The sequence below is a fragment of the Sarcophilus harrisii genome, chromosome 4, assembly GCF_902635505.1.
Source record: "Sarcophilus harrisii chromosome 4, mSarHar1.11, whole genome shotgun sequence".
Classification (NCBI taxonomy): domain Eukaryota; kingdom Metazoa; phylum Chordata; class Mammalia; order Dasyuromorphia; family Dasyuridae; genus Sarcophilus; species Sarcophilus harrisii.
In genome coordinates this window covers 459,220,547-459,231,758 of record NC_045429.1, presented here as the reverse complement: position 1 = coordinate 459,231,758, position 11,212 = coordinate 459,220,547, and the positions used below count along the sequence as shown (strand labels likewise).

Here is an 11,212-nt window from a genome sequence, read left to right as displayed (position 1 = left end):
AGTATATGTTATACATGTTAAAATGTCTGCTAAATCCAGTATATGTAAACATATTTGTACGATTCTCTTTTTGCACAAGAAAAATCAGATCAAAAAGGAAAGAAAATGAGTAAGAAAACAAACAACAAAAAGAGTGAGGATGTTACCTTGTGAGATTAGATGATTTCTAATAAAAAAAAAACATCCAATTCTAGACCTGTGATATATGCTAAGAAAAGCCCACATGCTCAAGTCAATGTAAAAGCACGTTGGCAGGCCCGGATCCGAAGGGACCTGCAGATTCTGAGCCCGGATAACTGAGGGAAGTAGGGAAGCAGCTGGTCATGTGAAAGAGAGAAGAGGGAGGAATATTTTAAAAAGAAAAGAAAGAAGGAAGAGAGGGAAGGGAAGGAGGAATATTTTTAAAAGAAAAGGAAGAAGGACTTTCTGCTCAGTCTCCTTTAGGAAATATCTTTTTTTTTTTTTTTCCATGGAATTGATTGGTCATGTGAGAGTCGCATCCAAAATGGAGCCAGAAGAAAGAGGCTTGAGTTCTGGCCCTGTGTGATCTTGGCCAAGTCCCTTAATGTGTGCATCTCTACATCCGTATAATGAAGGGATCGGACTTGGGGGTCTCAGGTCCCTTGCAGGCCGGAGTCTTTAAATGTGCAATCTGGTAACTCTTTGAGAAAATCTTTTAATAACTCTTCCAATATAATTTGTTTTTTTAATAACCCTGAGAATTTTGTTATTCATTTGAAAACATATTCTTGAGAAGGGGCCCAAGGGTTTCACTAGACTCCCTCTACTCCCCCCTCCCAGCCTGCAGCCCCCCTTTGCTTCTCCCCTCTGCCCCCCTCCCAGCCTGCAGCCCCCCCTTTGCTCCCCATTCTCAGCCCAAGAGCAGACAGACCCAGAGACGCTCTGGGAGCTAATCAGGCACCGGGGGTTGCAGCTCCTGCACACTTGGCTGACCATCGATCCCTCCTCAGCCCTAGAAGATTTAGAGCTAATTGGCTCTTCCCACAGGCCTTCTCAGCGACTCGGTCCTGGAGCTTGCTCCTAACTGGTGGACCCCCCCACCTGTGTGAGCAGCTCACCTGGGAGCCTGGGATCCCTGGGGAAAGTGAGTGCGGGGGCCGTGCCAGCGGGTCCTTTGATCAGATTCCAGCATTGGGGGTTCGCGGCTTGGCCGAGGCCATGGCATCTGCCTCCTGGCCCTGCCGGCCCAGCCCGACACTCCAGGGTGCCCCCGACGCCAGTCGCCCCTTGCCAATCCTGCAGGGACCAATGTTCACCCCCAGGGGATCTGCCCCGACCCTCCTTCCCTGATCCCTTTGAGCCTTGGGCAGATCTCACACTAAAGGCCTCTAGCTCCAGAGCCAAAAGGGTCCTGGAATCTGCCAATCCCTGACGCCGCATTTTACAGATGAGCACATTGAGGCTGGGAGGGGCTTAGTGACCGGCCACTTCCATCCCTTCTCTTCCTTCCTCCCCAGGGTTGCCTTTGGGGTCTGTCACATCCTGACTTTCTTTAACCAGCCCTGGGATTTCACTCCTGCACGTGCATGTATAGGAAACAGGCATTCGTAGCTATGGTTGTAACTTCCAGTGTGAAAACTCCCCTCCCTGGTGCACAGTGAGCCCTGCTTTGGGACCCTGAGGTGAAACCCTGGGCCAGGACCCCGGTTTGGGCCCAGGCTTTGCCAGGGGCTGGATCCTCCCGTCCTGGGCCCTCCCATCCTGGGCCTGGCCCCCCCATCCCAGGCCCTCCCATCCCTGTCCTGGGCCCTCCTGTCCTGTGCCCTCCCATCCCGAGCCCGGCCGAGGATCCCGCCGTCCATCTCTCTGTCGTTTCGGCTCCTTAAATAAGGGGCTGGGGAGCGGAGGGGAGCCCACTGGGGAGCATCGGGAGCATAAACGTTTTCAAGCTGATTCATCTCGGCTGTTTTTGGCCAAGCGATCTAGAGCGGAAATGGCCCCGTCGGAATTTGCTGGAAAAGCCCGTTCTGTAAACAACAATAGTCACTTTGAGGTTCGCGAGCCCTCACAGACCTGATCACTGAGGCCGATGGGGAGGGGGAGGGGTGCCTATGAGCTGACCAGGACAGGGAACTCCCGGGATGAAAACTCCCTGCACCATCAGGTCAGCAACTCGTCTCTAACTTCCGGCCTCAGAGTCTAGAACCCAAGAACAGAAGGGTCCAGTGTCTCCCCGGGGTCATCCAGCAAAGACGTGTCAGAAGCTTGCCTGGGAGCCCGCCCAATCCACTCTGCCACGATGGCAGGGGGAGGGCCGGGAGCAGAAACGCAAACTTTTCCCTGGGGCTCCATTAATGTGGGAACCCGGACTCCGGTTCCAGAGCCGCCAGAGAGCGGGTCCAGCAGTGGCAGGGCCCAAGCCAGAGTCCTCAGGGGTGCGAGGATGTCTCTGGGGTCCTGTGGGGGCCACGAGGCCGTCTCTGGGTCCTTTGGGGGGCCATGAGGCCGTCACTGGGGCAGTGAAGCTATAACTGGGGTTCTTTGGGGGCCACAAGGCCGTCTCTGGGGTTCTTGGGGGTCAGCCCTTTGTGTCGCTCTGTGTCAGGTAGAAGCAAGGTGGGCTTTTTGGCGGGAGGATTGGTTCCCTCATGGCCAAGGTTGGCGCCAGTCACGCGGGTCCCTGATGGGCAGGGCAGAGCGGGTGTCAGGGTGTCGGGGTGTTGGGGGGCAGCCCAGCTGCTCATGCAAGGTGGAGGTCTGGGGGGATCAGTTAGAAAGCCTGAGAGAAAGAAGCCAACTAAGAACTGCAGCAGGCCTTGGCTGTTACAGGCTTACCCTGGGCACAGAGGGTGAGCGTCCAGATCTCACACTCACAGAGACACACTCACTCACACACTCGCACGCACACACACACATACACTCACACTCACAATCCAGTTCTTTTCCCAGGACTCACAAAAGGAGTTGCTTCTCTCTAAGAAGGGTCTTGAGGAGCCTCCTATTGATCATTGATCCTTCAGCACAGAGTGTGTGTGAGTGTGTGTATGTGTGTGTGTGAGTGTGAGTGTCTGTGAGTGTGGGTTCCCACAGGAGAGAAAGTTCCCTCTCAGAAAGCAACGGCTTTTTAAAAAAAACACCCACCTTCTCCCCATGAAGCCGAACCAGTTGTGTTGGCCATGGGAGCTTGAGTACGTTATGGAACTCACCCAAGCCTCAGTTTGTTCAGCTGTAAAACAGGCCCGATCCCACCTGCGGGTCCCCACGGCCACAGACTCCAATCATCAGTGAGCAAGTGGCCCCCTAATGGCTCAGACCCTGACTCAGCCCCAGTGAAAACAGGTTCTGCGAAAGGTTTATGGCACGCACTCGTTCTGAAAGATGGGAGCAATCCAGGGGCTCTCCTGGGCACACCCCCATCATCAGAGACACGGCAGAGCATGATCTGACCCTGAATCAACCTGATCTCGGGAGACCCAAGTTCCATCTCCCCTCAGCCCCTCCTCACTTTGTGTCCCTGACCAAGGTCTCCAAGTCTTCTTCTTCACCATAGCAGCTCCTGGCGGGCAAAGCTAGGACTGGGAGGGGGTGTGTGGGATCCCCCTGGCTAGGGAAGTCCCAGTGATGAAATCGAAGGCTCGGGAGGAAGCATCCGGAGCTTTGGGGCCCCTGCCCTCGCTGGCCCTCCACCCCCAGCTGCCCGCAGTAAGAGCAGAGGAAGCCTATCCTACTGCTTCCTCCCCCCAGGGACACTGGAAGGCCGGCACTGACACCGTCCAGAAAGCTTGGTGAGGCCCCCCAAGCCGGGGTCCGGCTGTGAGAGCCTAGACCCAGGAGGCTCCGCCGGCACTGGCCGCTGTGAAGAAGAGCTCGCAGGCCTTTGCCCACATGGGCGCTTCACGGATGGCGAGGCTGGGGGCACCGGGTGCCCCTGTAAGGCCCCGGCCAAGACCTGCAGGTAACTTGCCCCGGTGCAGGGAAGACTTGGCCCGAGGGCCAGCTTTTTGTTTTTTTGTTCTGTCAGCCCAGCCTCGGGCACCATGGAAGGCAGCAGTCAGCAAGGATGCCCCTGGCTCAGCCAGCAAAGGGAAGTCCATGATTCTTGCCTTGCAGACGGCCCTCCCTCTCATTAGAGATCCCATGACAGTTTTCATTAGAGCTTTGCCCTGATGTCCTTGGTACAAATCCCTTTCCCAGTTACTATTGCACAGACCAACCGGCTCGAGGACCGGGCGGAAGGAGCCTCTCGGAGCCCTCTCTTCTCCTCCCCCCTCGCCTGCTGGGATTGTGGGCAGCACACCTGACCTCGATGGGGCAGGGTCCTCCTCTCTGTCAGGGAAAAGTGGGGGGCCTGGAGAACCAGTGATTTCTGAGGATCCTTCTTATATGCCTGGGTTCCCAAGGGAGCCATCCTGACAGCTGGAAGAGGTACGCGGACCTCTTTTGGTTCTCAATGAAAAGCCCAGCCCCTTTTATTTTACAGAAGGGGAAACTGAGGCTATAAATGAGGTCATCAGACCACAAATTCAGAGCTGGAAAGGATCTGGGACCAAGGAATCTGACCTCTTCTTCCCCCTGGGGCATTCAGGGAGCTTGGCGGGGGCCCACAGCTGGCAATTGGAACCCAGGGACTCCATCGCACAAGGTCGCAGGGGCCGAGCCGTGCATTCTAGGATGGAGGAAAATAGCCCTACGCTATAAGGGACCTTGGCCAGAAAAAGGTGCGGCCTGTCCGTGTAAGACGCTCTAATGGCTTCTACAGGCAAATGAGGGTTTGTCATTTGTGTCCAAGCCTAATAGAGAGATACTGCCGGGCTAATTCAGGATCTGCACATTAGGAAGTAACAATCAGTTTTTACAGTGCAGAGAATTCTCAAAGTTAATAAGCGGTCCCGCTTCGAGTTCATTTGGCAACAGCAGCAGGCTCCCTTTGGGTTCCTCGGGAATCTGGGCCGACGAATCTGAGGCTTTGCCACAGGAAGCCATCCCCTGGCCCACCCAGGGCACACCCTTCCACTCACTGTGGCCTTCATCTTCCCAGAAGTCCCTGTATTCACCCTAACCTCTAGAGACCTTTCTCTGGTCCCTGAATGTCTGCTTAATGTCTCTGGGAACCATCCCTTCATAATCTGATCCTCTCCCTTTCCTTCTCCTCCTCCTCCCTCTCCCTTCTTGTCCATTCCTCCTTCCCTCTCTCTCTCTCTCCTTCCCTCCTTCCCTCCCCTCTTTTTCCTCTCCCTTTTTCTTTCCCTCCTTCTCTCCCTCCCTCCTTCTCTGTCTCACCTTCCCTCCCTTCCTCTCTCCATCTCTTCTCTCTTTCCCTCCTTCCCCTCTTTTTCTCTCCCTCCTCTCTCCCTTCCTCCCTCCCTCCCTTTCTCCTCTCTCCTTCCCTCTTAGGCTGTCCCTCTACCTCTCCCCAAGCTCATCTGACTCTAAAAGTGGTCCCACCCTTCTACATGAACCTCTCACTAGAACCTTAACCAGTGAGAAGAAGAAAAAACCAAACCCCATCCCACCACTGGCAAGGTATCTCTATGAGCCCTGGACTTCAAGACGTTCAAGGTCAGAGTTACCGACAGTGGATTTTATTTTCTTTTATTTCTTTAAAGGAAAAGGAAAAACATCCAGAGAGCTAAAATCCTGCTACCCAAAGCTCTGGGGAGTGAAAATGGCAATGGTGTCCATCGAGGGAAAGGGGGATGAGCCACAAGTGAATTAAAAGACAGACCCCTAAATTCTGAGCGTGATGGCTGATTGATCTTGTGGAACCAGCAATGGCTTGGGGTGCAGCCTCTTCACTCATGGCTTTGCTCTAAAGGGAGCTCTTCCTAAAACTGGGAAATGGGTTATTTACCCATAAATGTTTCCAATGAATATTTCATTTGCATTTTCTCTAAAATTTGACCCTTTAAAAAAATTTAAAATTTTATTTTAATATTTTCCTCAGTTACATTCAAAACAATAATATTTGTTTTTTTTTAATTTGAGGGTTCTAGGTTCTCTCCTTTATCCCCACCTACAATTAAGAAACCATATATGAAATCATGCAAAAAATTTCCATAAAAGCCAAAGTGTGAAAAAACATAGATCTTTTACCTTAATGAAAATAAAAACGCTCAAGAAAAATGAAGTTTAAAAAAGAGAGGCTGTATATGTCTGCCCAAGTGTGATAGACACATGTATGTGCAAACCAAGGTAAAAGATTTAGGGACACAAGTACCTAAGTTACACAGGGGCCATTTAACTATTAATCTTTATATTCCATTCTAATAAGAATTTTCAAATATTCTTTTGACGATAGCAGCTTGGGGGAATAGAGCCAGCTGAGCCAGTTATATCAGTGAGGAAACGGCCTGAGTAAGATACTGAAAGATCCTGAAATAAAGATTTACCCAACCAGCAAAAAATAAAATGAGAGAGAGAGAGAGAGAGAGAGAGAGAGAGAGAGAGAGAGAGAGAGAGAGAGAGAGAGAGAGAGAGAGAGAGAGAGAGAGAGAGAGAGAGAGAGAGAGAGAGAGAGAGAGAACTTCAATCTGTATTAAAATCCGATCAGTTCTTTCTCTGGGCATGGAAAAATGTGCCTTTCTTGATGGACACCAGTTCTGACCCTTCCTCTCCGGCCTGGGGCATCCAAAGCTTAGAGGGTCTCGGTCAATACTGGGCCCAGGACATGACTCTTCCTCAGTACAGACCCGTCCTCTCACTCCTCAGTGCCCCAAGCAACTCTGCAGGACTCCAGGTATCAATACAGCGCCGTTCCACACAGACTTCCTCTCCCACGGCCTCCCCTTGTCCCAGATACTTGTTCCCACGGACGCCGCTCTCTCCCGCCTCCCCCACCCAGGTGACCGTCCCTCCCCAGGCTCCTTGCCCAGCCCGCTGACGGTGGGCAGCCCTTGCCTAGCTCTCCTCTCCCTGAGAGCTGTTTCACCGGGTGATCTCATGGACTCCCTCGTTTAATCCTCATCTCTGGTGGTGTTTAAAGCTGCCCCTGCAGCTCTCACCTGGCTGCCACAGGCCCTCAAACATGCGCTTTAGCCTTTCATCCCTCTTGTCTGTGGTCTACACGTGTGTATGTGTGTGTGTGTGTCTACACACACATGCAGACCTGAGTGTACACACAGAGCTGTTGTTTGTGGGTAATAGCTCATCTTTAGGCTGTGAAACCCTTGAGAGCAACAACCGTCTCTTTTAGCTCCAGCAAACTTTGCACAGCCCCTGGCACACAATAGGTACATAAAATTTAATAAATTTTCATTGACGTGACCGTCTTAAAGTGGCTTTTCTGAACAGTGTTCTTTTTTTTAACCTTTATTGCAAGGAAAGGGGCTTTGGGTTCAAGGGAATGATACATTTAGAAATTAATGGTTTAAAAAAGGGCGTTGGTATTTTTTTTTATGATTTTAAAATGTACCAGCTAGATCTGGCAAGATGGCGCTGCGTTTTGATCATGTCCCCCACTTCCAAGTGACTCACACAATCACTTTCTAGACAATTGTAAAAGAATTAATCTTCCCATATTTTGCTGGGGAAGCAATGAGAGATTTCAGGTTCAAGGCAAGACTTTCTCAGAGGGATTTCTGGGCTGCTTCTCAGCCGAAGCTGAATTGTAAGGCTCTCGATGGTTTCATCTCCATTAAAAGTTGAATATTCCCATGGTCAGCTGAGTGTCTCTACTCATCCCTCACTCGTTCTGGCGAAATACCTTGGTCTCTTATTCTGCCTTATTTTACTCTTTGACAAGTGTAGATTGGGCTGCTGCAGGGGAGACGGATAAACAGTGGTTCCCTTGAAAAAATCTGGGGTTTTCAGTGGACCACAGGCTTAATAGGAGTCAGTGGTGTTATTTGGGTCTTGTTCTTATGATGCCATTGGTCAAGGGAGTTCCTGGTGTACATTGATGCAAAGCTGTGACTCAGAGCCTTAGGGAACAGTAGCCTTGAAGGGTTAAGTGACTTGGCTAGAGTCACCCAGAGGGATGTAGCACAAACTGGTTCTCAGTCACTCTACCCTCTCCATGACAGAAATTGCAGCCCCTGAAGCTAATGTGGTGTTGGGGCACACAAAGGGAAGGAGAACCAGAGCTAAGGCAGTAGACTCTCTGTCCCCTGCCCTGTGAGACCCTACAGGAGGGCTGTGCTGGCTGCCATGCTCTAGGCAGGCCTCGGACAAGTCCAGAAGATGCCCCAGGAAGGCTCCTTTAGCGCAAAGAAGGGAAATGTGGGGGCTGTGCGGTGGCCATCCTCAAGTATCAGAAGGGCCGCAATGGATGGAGGGGAGAACCAGGAACCACGGGGGAAGCAAGATGAGAAAGCCGGCCTTCCTGATGGAAGACAAGCCGGCTGATCCGGGTGGGAATCTGTCCATCCGGCATGATTGCCAACCAGCCGGCATTTCTGAAGGGCCTTCCCTGGGCCAGGCTCATGCAGGACCCTGGGCATGGGAAGACGGCGATTGAGTCTGAGGAGATGCTTCTGTTCTCAGAGGAGGCCGCGCAGACAGACGCCCTAAGTGCAAGCAGAACATGGACGGAATTAATACGAACCAGCGCCAAGGGGTTCAGAGCAAGGAAGCTCACCCCTCCCCGGAGCAATGTGAGCAGGGATGCTTGGGAAGAGCCAGTGCTGGAAGGGTTCTGTCCCAACTGGCCCTGAGGGCGCTCCCATTTCTTGTGTTTCTCCTTCTTTAATTGTCCTCCTCGGAGTCACGGCCCATCCTCCCCATGCCCTTGGACCTGGCAGGTCTGATATGGGGTCAGAAACCAAGTCCAGTCCCCTGATTCGATATCATTTTATTTATTTTATTAATTTATTCATTTTAGTGAGGCAGTTGGGATTAAGTGACTTGCCCAGGGTCATGGTTTACTTTATTTTTTATTTGTATTTTTGTTTTATTCTATTTCTAGGAAGTTGAAAAGCATTAATGCAACTGATGGAACTCTAAATAAATGATTCGGTTTCCCAAACATCCATTTGGTTCTGACTACGTGCAAACCACTGTATTAGGCTTAGGTTACAAAGACATAAAGGAGTTTTTGTTCTTGGGTTTACATTCTCCTGGAAGGATACACAAATAAGTAAATGCAAAGTGTTTACAGGTGAAATAGCACCAGGGTTCTCCAGGAAGGTGATGTTCCCTTTGTGTCACCTGAACTGGGTCTTAATCCAAGCAAGGGATTTTAAGAGCTAGAGGTCAGGGTGGTTGGGCGGGTGAGGGAGACCATTCCCTCGTGTAAGGTGAGGAAGTGGGGGGGCACATGTCGGGGGATCATGGATTCTGAGCAGGCAGGGGCTCCAGAGGCCCCTCCCCAACACCGGGGCTCTTACAGGCCTTCCTGACACAATGAAGAGAAGGATTTTTCTTGGAAACCGCTTAGTTCATGACATGTTCTCAGAACTCTGCAGGGCCTCGTAATTGCCTCTTGAATCAAATTAAAACTCTCCTTCCTGAAGCCTGAAGCCTCTCCCGTGACAGGAGCCGTAGGCCTCCCCCACCCCCTCACACCTCGAAGGGGCCTCTGCCTCCCGGTTCCTGGTGGTGGCGGCCACAGGTTCTCGGGCTCCCACTCTGAAGCCTTCTCCAGCTCAGGTCCACAGCAACCCCAATGTAGGTCTCTCTCCTAAGATACTGTGATTTCTACTTCAGTGTCAGCTCCCCGTGACTCCCCATAAGTGCAGCCGAGCTAAATAACTAGGCACAATGGTTTTGTCTGAAAATCCACAACCAGTTTGTCCAGTGAGAAGGGGGACTGGAGCAGGAGCATCCCAGGTCACTGCTGTGATGTCCCAATCAAGCACCATGGTGATCATGGAAACCCTCTGAGATTGGACTCATCAGATGGAGCCTGGGAAGCCCGAGTTTGTCCAAACTCCCGACACTCTCCCCACTGCTTCATTGAGCTGCAGTTGGTTACTCCTTCCCCACTTGATGAGCGCCCACTTTTCTTCTCATTCTTTGTTAAGAAATTTCCTTTTTACATGAACAGGGGCATTTAAGAGTACATCCTTCGACAGTCCTTTTGAACATATTAAAGAAAGGATCTCTCTATCTAGAAAGTGTCTTGATCTGTGATGGTTTAGAAATCAAAATACTGCTCTCAGGCAGTTTTCTTTTTTTTTAATTTATTATTATATAGCTTTTTATTTACAAGTCATATGCATGGGTAATTTTTCAGCATTGACAATTACAAAATCTTCAGTTTCAATTTTTTCCCTCCTTCCCCCGACCCCTTCCCCCCGATGGCAGGTTGACCAATACATGTTAAATATGTTAAACTATAAGTTAAATACAATATAAGTATACATGTCCAAACAGTTATTTTGCTGTATAAAAAGAATCTGACTCTGAAATAGTGAACAATTAGCCTGTGAAGGAAATCAAAAATGCAGGTGGACAAAAATAGAGGGATTGGGAATTCTATGTAATGGTTCACAGTCACTTCACCTCCCAGAATTCTTTCGCTGGGTGTAGCTGGTTCAATTCAGTTCATTACTGCTCTATTGGAGCTGATTTGGTTCATCTCATTGCTGGAGAGGGCCACGTCCGTCAGAATTGGTCATTATATAGTATTATTGTTGAAGTATATAATGATCTCCTGGTCCTGCTCACTTCCTTCAGCATCAGTTCGTGTAAGTCTCTCCAGGCCTTTCTGAAATCATCCTGCTGGTCATTTCTTACAGAACAATAACATTCCATAACATTCATATACCACAATTTACCCAACCATTCTCCGATTGATGGGCGTCCATTCATTTTCCAGTTTCTGGCCACTACAAGGAGACCTGCCACAAACATTCATATACATACAGGTCCCTTTGCCTTCTTTAGTATCTCTTTGGGGTGTAAGCCCAGTAGTAGCACTGATGGATCAAGGGGTGTGCACAGTTTGATAACTTTTTGGGCAGATTTCCAAATTGCTCTCCAGAACAGTTGGATTCGTTCACAACTCCACTAACAATGCATCAGTGTCCTAGTTTTCCCACATCCCCTCCAACATTCATCATTATTTTTTCCTGTCATCTTAACCAATCTGACAGGTGTGTTAGCACCTGTATCTCAGAGTTGTCTTAATTTGCATCTCTGATTAATAATGACTTGGAGCATCTTTTCATATGGCTAGAAATACTTTCAATTTCTTCATCTGAGAATTATCTGTTCATATCCTTTGACCATTTATCAATTGGAGAATGGCTTGATTTCTTATAAATTAGTCAATTCTCTATATATTTTGGAAATGAGGCCTTTATCAGAACCT

General features: G+C 49.9%; 1 protein-coding gene across 9 annotated transcripts in view; it reads left to right on the top strand.

Moving 5' to 3' along the window:
- The window catches only part of AGAP1 (ArfGAP with GTPase domain, ankyrin repeat and PH domain 1), a 615,139-nt gene that overhangs the window by 562,218 nt on the left and 41,709 nt on the right, over nt 1-11,212 (top strand). The gene's annotated exons all lie outside the window — the stretch shown is intronic.